The sequence below is a fragment of the Zosterops lateralis genome (assembly GCF_965231275.1).
Source record: "Zosterops lateralis genome assembly, chromosome: 4".
NCBI lineage: Eukaryota > Metazoa > Chordata > Aves > Passeriformes > Zosteropidae > Zosterops > Zosterops lateralis.
Window position 1 is genome coordinate 32,195,268 of NC_139765.1, and position 13,100 is coordinate 32,208,367.

Consider the following 13,100-nt stretch of genomic DNA (forward strand, 5'->3'; position numbering starts at 1 on the left):
AAAATCTTTGAATAGGCATAAAAAACCAAAAGCTGTAAGACTCATATCTGTTCTGTAAGATAAATAACTAGGCATGTGGAAAATAAGAGAAACTCCATAGGATATTGCTAAAGCAGTAGTGCATATGAATTATGTATACATATATAGTACATGTATATATAGGATTATTTGCAACATTGGCCTTTGTCAGGACTGATGTGATATGGATGTATAAGTCTTGCTTGTTTACAAGTTCATTACCTCTTGTGACAACAATATCATGCACTTAAGCAAAATCACAGAGGTATAAAGTAAGAAACAATTTATTTGATGGTATGGCTTGGGGAAGAAGAGAACTAAACCTTCTACTAGATAAATATTGCATTAGAGTTTGAAAAATTTTACTGTAAATTAATTTAAAAGTATAAATAAGACAAGGATTTGAAGGATGAACCACTCAGTGGATAAACTGGCTGTATGACCACACACAAGAGTGGTGGACACCAACTCATTGTCCATGTGGAGACCAGTGATCAGTGGAGCCCCTCAAGGATCAGTACTGGGACCAATATTATTCAACATCTTTGTTGGAAACATGGGCAGTGGGATGAAGCACACCTTCAGCAAGTTCACTGAGGACACCAAGCTATGAGGTGCAGGTGACACACTGCAGGGTAGGGATGCCATCCAAGGGGACCTTGTCTGGCTTAAGAGGTGGGCCCACATGAATCTCATGAAGTTCAACAAGGCCAAGTGCCATGTCCGACACCTGGGTCATGGCAATCCCAGCCACAAGTTGAGAGAAGTGATTGAAAGCAGCCTTGTAGAGAAAGGCTCGAGGGTGATGGTTGATGAAAACTTAATGAGCTAAACTGTGTGTGCTCACAGCCCAGAAAGACAGTGGAATCCTGGGATGTGTTAAAAGCAGCATGGCAAGCAATTCAAAGCTGATTCTACCTCTCTACTCTGCTCTTGTGAGACCCCACCTGTGGTACTGCATTCAGCTCTAGTGTTCCCAAGGTAATAAGGACATGCGACTTTTGGAGCAAGTCCAGAGGAAGGCTATGAGGTTGATCAGAGGGCTGGAGCACCTCCCTTATGAAGACAGGCTGAGAAAGCTGGGGCTGTTCAGCCTGGAGGGGAAAAGATTGAGTGAAGACCTCACTTCTTCACTAAAGAGTTATTGAGCACCAGCATAGGCTGCCCAGAGACAGGTGGAATCTTCCTCCCCAGAAGTGTTAAAAAATCGCCTACATGTGTCACTTGGGGACATGATTTAATGTGAACAGGGAATAGCTATGATGATCTTAGATATGTTTTCAATTCTATAATTCTTAAGGATTCTATGATTCCATGCTTCTCTGATGTCTTTTTGTTAAGGCATTTGGCATCAAATAAAATATTAGTTTTGTCTACAGATCTTGTAGCTTCTGTTTCTGTCCCTTATAGTTGTTTTCATTTACCAACAAATTTATTTCCGGATAGAATGTGTGAATCAGTCATGACTCAATTCATTACACATGCTTTCAAGTGAAAAAAAGGAAATAAAAGGAGAAAAACCAATTTATTTTCTGATTACATTTGTCAATGACACTGCAGGTTCCCTATCTTCAAGTGATGATCACCTCTCACTGAGAGAGCTGCAGATGTGCCCTAATGACAATTTTATCACAATTAATATTTTATCAACATGGAAGTAGGACTTGTTGTATATGTTTATAAGTTTGGCTGTGAAGGTGCAGAGGACTACTTGTGTGAAGAGAAAATATTTAGCTCCATGGTTTGATTTAGCAATAGGTGGAGAATATACAAGGTTGAGTATTAGTGTGACTAGCAACCAAAGTTGTAACTAGTATCTTATGGACATCATGATATTCTACAAAGGGACAGATTAAAGACTGAAAATAGAGGCAATAAATACTGTGAAAAAGATCACTCTTGGAAGCATAATAATGAGTTCTTATTAATCAAGATTTATTTTTACACCATCATTGAAAAAACTCAACCTCTGAGGTAAGTAAATCATTAATTGAAAGATTTTTTTCTTTCTACTTAACTAGCTGCTTCATTTCACTGATCTATTGTAATAAGCATACTTTTGCATAGTGGCTTGTTTGGTGTTTTTTGTAAAAGCATGTTTTTAAAATCAGTTATTTCTATTACTTGGTGTCCTATCCCAATAATAATAAATATGAAAAATAAATATGAACAGAAAAAACAATCCAGGACATGTTAAAAAGAACTTTTCAAAGAGGACATGATAGGAATCCTAAGTACAGTCTATTTTCCAGCAATGTTTTACTTATTTTGCCTGTTTGTAATATAATTTTAAATAGATTTACCGACCTGAATAATTGCATAGAATTCCTCTGTTTGTTTTTGATTTTCAGTATATGTAAATATATGTTTAAGGAATTAGAAGTTAGCTTTTAATTTATGAAAAAAAATCATTCTTTGTAAACTGAAAGCCTACTGCTTTTGGGGATATTAAAGATTATGTCCACACAGTGTGTAAGAAGAGAAATTAATATTTTGATGATGACCTCATATTAATATATTCTTATTCTGTATTTCTTGTACTACATATTATTTGCTGTTTGCAAGTTTTAGATGAAAATTTAGTCAAGTAGTGTGTCGTCCCTGCATTTCTTGCTTTCAAGTGTTTGAGTCTTTGCAGCAGCTTCTCACGCTGCTTCATGTAAACAATATTGTATTCTTAGAATTTATCTGCATGTTTTGCATTCTTGCTCTCTGAGAGAGAACTTGACTGATGGTCATATTGACCAATGGAGTCAGGAGGTTGTAAACTCTTTGGGTCAATCTTGGCCCTCTGTACAAAATGTATATAAGCCTTTGGAGTCAGATAATAAAGAGCATTCCATGTTTCACCAAGCTGCTGCCTGCTGTCCTCTGTGAAGGTCCACACCACGTTGCAACGTGTTGCCCCTCTAAAGACGTGGGGTAACAGTAGTGCAGTTGCGATATTATAAATTTAGATAAGTTTTTAACTGCCTTTATATTATTTTATATATGATTTATGTAAGACATAAAGTTGAGAACTATTAAATAAAATGGACAAATGACAGGTTAGTGAATATACATACTTTCATTTAAAAAAAACTGTTTTATTAAAGGAAATAATTTTAGAAGTTGTGGAAGCTTTCCTGAGACTGAATCTCTTGTCATATCTGCATATAAACAATGACGAGGAATCCTTCTGGTCTGTAGGGGCTCTAGACAAAAATACTTCTCTCTCTGTTATTCCCTCCTCTCCCTCTGATTTTTGGAGTGAGTTCATTTTGGTTCATTTTTGTGATATTCCTATGCAATAGATATAAGTTTTGTGAATTTTAGCTTTTCTATCTCCTCTGGAATATTTGATAACAAAGAAAATAACATCAAAAGGAAGAAGAAGATACCTTTACAGCCTGAACATTGCTTCCTCTACCTGATGGGTGAGCAGCAATTGAGTTTCTCTCTCAATAAGATGAGGGTGATCTTGAACTTTCATTCATCCAGAAGAAATCAGCCTATTCAGTACATCATTACAGGAATTGTTATTTTTATTTTCCTTTCCCACAAAAAATTATCAACTTTGTTTATTTACACTGTAGTATTGGATAAAAACTGATGTAAAAACTTTGGAAATTTTTTGTTTCTCATCCAGTCCTAAGAAAGCGTGATACCAAAGGGTTATAACAGATATAAATTGTGAGTTTCCATGAACAGTGTAAAAGCATAAGATGGAAAAATACAGGTTGATTTACTGTACACAGAAATTTCCTACTGCAGCGCAACAACATGTTAAGAATAGGATGCATCTGAGAAAAGATACATTTCCAGCAGACCTGGGAGCAGATTGAAAATACTCAAAATCTCTGGGAGGTGGTTCCAACTCTAAAGATAAGTCTATAAAATACCATAAAATTATATCTAATTCAAAAGATGGAAAGAAAGTGGATTAAAAGTAGTGAAGGAAGACATCAAATGCAGAAAATATAATGAAGTGAAATATTTAAAAAAGAGGTAAGTGTATTGAGTCAATCTAAAATCTATGAAGATGTCCTGAGATATATTAATTAGTATTAATTTTTAAAAAACACCCTTGTTTTTCCACTCAATAATTTTAGTTGAAGTAGATATTTCTCTTTAAAATTTTTAATTTTATAATAAGTTTTTTAAAAATAATCTAAGATTCTGGTGATTGTATTTCAGATGTTTGTCATAGACATAGGATGCTCAGGACTTACTTTACTGTCTATGAGGAGAGAGCAGTTTTAATTACATGTATGGAAGGCACATTTTTCCAACACACCAATGCCTTTTTAATATCCTGGGTTTATTTCTTTTTCAAGCATCACTATTAGACAAACTCAGTTATTTTTTAGTAGCAAATCATGCACAAGCTCTGGACTATCTCATATGAAATGGCCTTCTTTGTGTCCTGTTCTATTTCCTTCCAATTTAAATGACAATATTATTTTATCATAATTCACTGGTTAATTAATGATTTCAATTTGTGTCTCTTGATTGTATTATTTCTTTATATTTGTTTATATTGTTGATGTTGATGTTGTCTCCCTTCAATCCTTAGCTTTGCAAGGGCTTAAATTTAAGATTAACTTTAAACATATACATAGCTATGGCCATCACTGACAGAGTAGTTGCTTAAATTGAAAAGTTGTGGGTTTATCTGTTTATTTTTAATCCAAATTCTTTTCTGTTTTGGCAAAGAAGAAGAAGAAAAAGTAGTCTAATAAAATGTTTTCTTCAAAACATAGAAATGTAGGCTTAAGAATTTAAGAAATTATCCTTTAGATTTAGAGAGACAGTTGCATTAAAAATATGAAAGTGTCTAAGAGTCATGGATGACAAGGTGCCAAAGGACACTCTTTGAAAATATTAGGAGAATTCTAACTTCTTAAAATCTTGCAATACGAAAATGTGAAGGACACAGAAATTTCATCAGGAAATGCTAAAGATTTACAGATGACTATATGTTTTCTTGTTTTAATTTTCCACCTTCTTTGTAATCAACAAGAGACTTTTATATAGCAAGATGAATTCTTGGATTGTTCTTAGTTCTAGTTATATATATATAAATATATATATATATATAAAATATATATATATAAATATAAAACAGTCTAAATGTACTTCAAAAGTAGATCTGGTCCTAACCTTTATTTCTGTAAAACGTAGCGTAGATTTCTCATCAACACTTTTCTGAAATGACTCATGTAATTTGCAAGTGACAAAATCTGCAAATTGCTTATGCTTACCTCCCTTTTTTAGGTCTACAGAAGATTTTTTTACATTCCTACATAGTCATGTAGCTTTTACTCATTTATAAGAAATTATTTTAATCCTTCTTCACAGCTTTACTATTGCCATTTTATCTAATACACTTTTAACTTTGTTTTCCTCCTCCTTCTTTTCCATGTATATACCCCTCCCCTCTTTATTTAATTTCTTCCTATGCTTGTCCTGCTTTATATCTGACTTCTCTTATATCCTGCCCAGTTGTCCCATATTTATCAAAATTCCCAGCTACTTTGCAAAAAGAAATTGCCTTTTTAAATTTCTTTATTTCAAATTTATTTTCTGCATACTTTCCCTGACTTTGAGTTGTTCCAGTCAGCTATCTAAAGAAGTACTGTCCATCACAAGTATATATTCAAAAATGAAATAATTCTGTGGCATTTAGCAATAAGGTCATGGCAATGTCTTGTTTATTTGAGCTGGCAGTGTATGCTCTCTTTGAAACTTATCCCTGTGAACTAGCCACAAGATTATGAGCAATTCTGTCTTCCAGTTAAAAAACCCAGAATTAATTAACCATTTATTTTCAAGAGAGAAGCCAAGATATTTAATTTCCCCTTTGATCTAGTCAGTATCAGGAGGGGTAATTTTTTTTTTTTTTTTTTTTAATAAAATGGTTTGATAATTCTGGAATGTCTTGCTTTTCCCAGCTTTACACAGGATTTTACCTAATTAATTACCCTTGCTATTCTTGTGCTTCTTCAATAGAGGCATTTGCTGGACTCACAAATGAGCAAAACACTCTATTATTTGAGTTAAAAAATAACCAAAATTAAATGATATTCTTTTCTGGATCCTAAATAAATGTCTTTTAAGAATCCTTGGAGTTGGAATCAAGTGCTTCCTGAGTATGAACATGGACTTATAGCTATAATTGAGAGGGATTAAACCCCTTGCCTTGAACATTCATATGTTGGTTACAAATCTTGACATAGATCCTAATAGTAACAAATTAAATGTGGGCTTACATATCATAAAGCAACATTTAAGTAGTACTCAGTATCTCTATGATTGGCAAATATAACAGCCTCAGTAACAAAATCAGAAGAAGGATATAAAAACTATGGATTCAAACTGCAGGCCCTCTTCTTGCATTGTACTTTTGCTTCTCACTCTAAACTCTGGAAGTGTTTGAAATGTAATATGTAATTAATAAGTGTGTCAAAGGATGCTCTAATTAGAGACGAGATTTAGTATTCCAGTAGGGTTTCAGCTGAATATGTAAATTTTAATTATGCTTTTATAAAGCTAACTTAACCAACCACATTTCTAATACATATTGAAAAGTATATATCCATATTAAAAAACGCCTTTATGCCCAACAGCACATTACCTGAGTCTGTCAGTATGTTTATCACTTTTGGAAATGGACAGATTATTTGAGATATTAAGCATTTAAGTAAATATTTTAACAGCATTAAAGGCATTAGCTGAACTGCCAATGAAAATGAAGGCAGAGACACGTAATTCAGATGCTCCAAAAGTGCCCTGGAAAGAGTGCTAAACAACGTTGCTCCTCCTGGCAGAAGATATACCCTAACAGGTGGGTTCAGTAAGTGGCTGCTTTGGCCACTAATAGTATGTGTGAGTTTGGGCTCATTTCTTAAATTCCTCCATAGATGCGGTTTAGCAATGTCCATGATTTAAAATATCCACATTTTAAAATAATTCATAAGAGAGGAATGCTGTACACAATGTCATGACTTTACACAGTCCTGTTTCTGCAGTCATTAAGATTTGCATTAATAATCAATTTTAATTTAAATTTATAACCCATCATGTTCATTTGGAATTCTTTGTGCAGACGGTAACAGCTGTGCTAATGAATTTTGTGCGATACCTTATGAATAAATAATTTTCCTTGCTAGTCTCGCTGAAAGAATTAGCCCTATATTACTGACATTTGTGTAAGAGCATATCAAAGTAAAACACAGTTTTTCACAGTATTTAAAAAAGCTGCTGTAATATACCTGATTGATGTAAATTAAATACAAAGGGAATAGTATCATATATGAGTGCTAGAAATTACATATAAGGCCAAGAGTAGATTATAGAGCAAAGAGATGAAATACCAAACAAATCTTCTCCATATCAAAAAGCAAAAAAACCCCGTACAAAATAGTAAAAAAATGATCCACAACATAATGGCATTTTATCTTGATATGCATTTTGCGTAAGAATTGGAGAAAGTTAAGAAAGCCTTTTTATTTCTTATCTGGATAGAAGCTGAACCAATTTTTGCTGCCAAGAACTAATCTAGAAAACCTTTGAGAATATGCCTGTAGAATTTCTGCATCCTAGACAAATTGAAGAGCAATTTCAATCTCGTTTTTCTGTGAAGCCTCTCTATTTCTATACTGTGGTGCATTTTATTTTGAAAATTCTTTGAATATGAGAAGTTTGAAAAGCTTGAAAAGTAATTTTTATATTTTGTTGACTAGTTACCATATCTATTTTTGAGGTTTTATTATTGTGTGTTTTTGAAAGAAAGGGATCACTCAGAAATGGATACAATTGCTGTTGATCTGATAAAATGATGTAGAGGTTTTTTTTCCCACTTAAATACAAATTTAATTCCTTTCCTTTTTCCTGATAATACATTAACACATTATTGTATCAATCAAAGATCAAATTCTAGAGTCATTATTTAAGCAAAAGTCTCATTAGAATACTATTTTCTGAGTTACGTCAATGTGAATCTGTAATAACAGTACAACTCAAACCATACAATGAAAGTAGAAAGCAATTCACATTTCAGTATATACTGAAAAAGAGTAGGAGTCATTGCAGTTAAGCAGGAAAGTAAGACTGGTTCTTTTATATAAATATTTATTAAATTACTTTATTTGTTACATTTAAAGTTCCATGTATTTTAGTGAAAATCACTTTTCGAATATTTTTGTCATGAATGTTAGCTGGATTATTTTATTAAATATTAGTTCTTCACAAATTCTATTGAAAAAGTACTATATCTGATGTGTCAAATCCTGTTAAAATGAACAAGTGTACTTTTGTTTCTCATGCATAACAGACTGAAAATCTTTAATATTTGAGAAAATTCCTAGGAAGATTATCAGATGGAAAATTATTAATTAGGAATTAAAAATTTAGAGAACAACTTTTATATGATCATATGACAGTTTTCTTGGATTTCAGAAATGTGGTTGTGCATCAGCAGGTACTGAAAAGTGAGTAAAACAATTCTGAAAAAAAATTGTAAATGAAGTTTATGGTTGAAATAATGAAATTCAAAGACCAATTGGTTTTTTAGTTGTGTTATTGTTAAATAACCAAAGAATCAAATGGTAAGTGCATTCACCTTATTAGCTTTTTTAATCAGAAACTTATAATTTCATTGGATTTTAGCAAGACACATATATCTAGTTTTCAACACATGCAGGCATAGGCTGTCAGTGTTTATGCAGACATTCTGGCTGGCATTTCAAAGGCTACAGACAATATAATATAGCAACTCAAACCACAGTCATTATCAAGAACATAAATTTACAGATTTTATCTTGGATCTACTCCTGAGAGAGTGAATGGCATTTCTGAAGTGGTTTTGTAACATGATTAATATTTCCAAATCGTAGGGAAGGTAATATAAATGCATTAAGATTTGTTTGGAATGATAATGCAAGAGGTCAGTTTTCAATGTCGTCATGATGTGACTCCAAATGTTGTTTTTCTGTCTTAATGAACCCCAGTGCTTTATTGGTAACTTAACCTATTTTTTATTAGTTTACTAACAGCATAATGGTTAGAAAGAGGTTTGGTTTGCTTGTTTACTAATTCATTTGCTATATTTAGTCCCACTTCTTTTATGTGGTTGATAGATTTGGAGAAAACTAGTACAGTAAACAAATTATAATTCTCATCTGTGGTGCTTTTTCCTTATCTCTGTGAAGAGAGTCAATGCCAGAAAAAATTCTGGGAATAGATGCACTGTGCTTAGTCCAGAGAATACTGACAAACCTTTGAATACTTTCAGCTATTTGCAAATGAAGATGTTATTGATTTCCTTACTGCAGTACCTATAATTAAAGTTTTTTTTAGATCAGTCCTTTTTGCTATGCTGAAATGGATCAATGCAATCCCAGTCTCTACTTTTAGGATATATTAGAGACTTCTTTTGTGTTGCTTGACTTGTTAACAGTTTTCTCCTGAAGACAACCTCAGATATTTCAAGATATCCAAAGTGAGAACTTTTTAAATTGTGGCCTGCATGCTACGAAATTAGTGAGGGAAGTTGTCAAGAGTGGTTTGTCTAAGTTATGAAATATTCTGTCTTCTTGGTTTGATTACCTTAATAGCCTGGTGAAATTAAAGTATCAAGAGAAATAAAGATTTGCAAATTTAAAAGAGAAAAATGTGGTATTTTCCTTATATTCTGTAGCTCAGCAACACAGGTTTCAAAAAGGGAAAACTTGTACTTTCCTTTTCTTAACAGGAATCTACATTTGTGCCTCTCAAATAAAAGCTATAATGGGCATTCCTAAAAAAAAAAAAAAAAAAAAAAAAAAAAAAAGACAAGAAAGGAACTGCATAGAATTAGCTGATAAGAGCAAGATATTTCAATTAACTGAATTGACTCACAAAATTTTTTATACTGGTAAATGAATGAACAAAATCAATGAACAAAAGAATGAGTGTGCTTCTTTCTTCACATTTTAATAAACTAATGTCTAGTCCTGGTAGAAGGATGTCTAGGCTTTTGGCTTTTAATGGACTTCTCGAGGCTCTGTCCATTTGTTGTAGCTCTGTTGGAAAATATCCTTTCCACCACCTTACAGGGAAATATGAAATGGAGTCAATTTTCTAAATGTGAGTCATGATGTGAGCAAGCTAGGAAGAGAATTAAATATAAATATCGCGTATCCTCATTAATCTGTGAAAACTTCCTCTGAGAATGGAAATTCTTTGATTCTTTCTTGTGTGTGTACTCTTCTGTCCTCTAACTGTGGCTTGAAAAACAGTCTGTCCTTGAATGTAAGAAAAGAAATCAGGCTTTCCTGATGCAAAAGGACTCCCCTGCCTATTAGATATTAAGAAAAACAGAGGCCCTGTATCAAGCTTCAAAACCCCATAGCTCAAAATTCCTGCTGCTTGGATAAATGTGATAATTTATTGCCCCAAAGAAGTCTGAGTCGGAAGCTCTAATTACTACAAGAAAATCTAGGAATAAATACTCTGGGTTTCCTTAAACAAAACCTGAGATTCCTCTGAGGACAACCAGATATCAGTTTCTCAGTGTTCCTAAGATTCAGTGACCTAGGGAAAAAAAGATCTTCCTTATTTCTCTGTGGACCAGTTACTGTTAAAAGATTTCTAAGCCTCTAACTAGAGAATTTCCCCCATAAATCAACTTCCTCTTCTACTCATGTCTTTCACCTAAAATCTGAATGTTCAAGAGTATTTATGCTATATTCCTTCTGTTCAATAGTAATGAAGATTTCTAAGTATCTAGTATAATTGCACTGTTTCCATTTTTCAATATGAACACTAAATAGCTTTTAAGAAAGTAGTTAAAAATCATTATGGTCACGTATATACGTAACTTAGAATTTTGTGTCCAAAGAAAAATGCCATGCAAATCTTTAGTCTTGGAGCAGCTTAGGCCTTTGCAACTTTCCTTCTGTCACTCATGTTGGTTGGTGTGTAAATGAATCATGCTTGGAATATAATCGGAAACATGAAAAATGTTCATCTTCACATAAGTTTCAATACTCGTGTTCTTCACAATGAAAATATTCTTGTTACCATGGCTTGAATTTTAAGCAATATATGTCTTTAGGACAGAACAACTAAACATGCCTTCAGTGCTGAATTGTCAGAAGTACGTAACTTAAAGAGGAAAAGGATGAATAGAAGATATCTTAGCACTGCATGTTTATCTGCTTACTAACAGCTAATTTTTCATTAGAAGTATCTTTTAAATGGATAAAGAGACCTTTAAACAGGAAAAAACAACAACAACAACAACAAAAAAACCCAACAAACACTTCTATGTATTAGTTTTTACTTTAAATATGAAACATTATTCTAGTTAAAAATAGAAAATGTGACTTAGTTGTCCAGAGCCTTTCATACATAAAGCCATCATACCCAGTGACTACAACCACAATTTCTCCCATCCCCTTCCTCCCCCTACTTGTTTTTCTAATCAAGGACATGCTTTCTCCCCTGAGGCATGTGGGAGTTTAACAATTACTTGCAGCTCTAACACCAAGCAATTTCTTCTGGGACTGCAATCTGTTAGAGTTCAATTTTCTCAGCCATAGATGAAATGATCAGAATGAATTTGTTCCTTCAGACTGAAGCAGAATGAATAAACTAGATGTGATTGAAATGAACTTCCGTAGCATTCGTGTGAGTGCAGACTTCTTTTGCACATAACCATAACGTCACATACAAATACAAGTGCTGGAGTTTTGAATAGCTGCTTTCCTTCTTTCCTTCTGCTGCTTTTTATTTCATAAAAGAATGCAACTTTTAAACACATAACTTTTACCTTAGAGAGATCATTAAGAAAACAAATTAGGAATTTCAGAAACAAAGCCCTTGCACAAACAAGTGGGAGAAGATTGGGACTTTTTGTGAAGAAATAAAACAATATATTAAGAAGAAATTGATCTACAGAAAAAAAGCCTAAAACACCCCAACAACAATTCAAAGTAAAGGTGTGTACAAACCCCCATAAGAATTATATCTCTGCATATCCTTTCACACTAACCATAGCCTGAACACACTGTCAACAGAACAACTTTTTATTTCATCAAGATTTAAAAACCTGCAAACCGTGCAAGAATCTGTTTGTCATAGGATAACCCAGCCAGCTTTCTGAGCAGACTTAGAGTCGAGACTGTGGTTGATATGTAGATTTTGACTAAATCTGATTTTATTTTAATTAGTTCAGTGGATCTGACAAGTTTTGTTTGGAAACTGCATGAAATAGAGGAGATATTCACTCTTGCAATAGCACATATTGGTTTCCTTCCATTCTTTCCAGAACTACATGAAGTAATAAAACTACTTGTGAAGATTTACAAACAATCCAAACTACATCTTCAGTTTACTACTTGCTTCTTACTCCACCTTTGTGCTCATATGTCACAATTTTCTTGTCTCAGATTTCCTTGTGATTCACATTTGTGGCTGATGTTAAAGCATCCTAAACAAATTTAAAGGGTGTCACTGTAGGTGATTCTCTTTATTCTTTGAAGAAGCTGAAAAGTAATTATTCAATTGTGTTGGGTCTTTTTGAGAGACGGGATCCTTTCAAGATGTTTTAAAACAGTATTTATTGCTGCAGTCTTATCAAAGAGTGAGAATGTCTTCACTGTACGCTGGAAGTCTGTGGTCAGTGATCACAAGGCCACAAGTTACAAGATATTTTAAAGGTTAATTAGCCAAAAAACTACTGCCACAAAGAATGTTTTTACTTTCACATCAATCCCTAATTAATTTGTCTTATTTGTCTCTGCCACAGTGCAGACTCTCTTGACCAATATCTCTTGACTGACACACAAACTTACAGCACTACACCTTAAAGCTTTTTAGTACTTTTATAACTACTATATTTTAAATCTTAAACTCTAAAACTTTCCACTATTTCGCGTAGTGTGTTTCTATCTAAACTACAAACTCACATTTTACTTATGGTCTCTAAATTTGGAAGCTTTATCCAAGGTCTGAGGTTGAACTCTTATATTATTTTCTTGCATTGGGCCTGCACATACAAGATTTTGAAAATTTTCTGGGCCTGGAATTCCCACACAATTGTTTGTATTTAATCATGT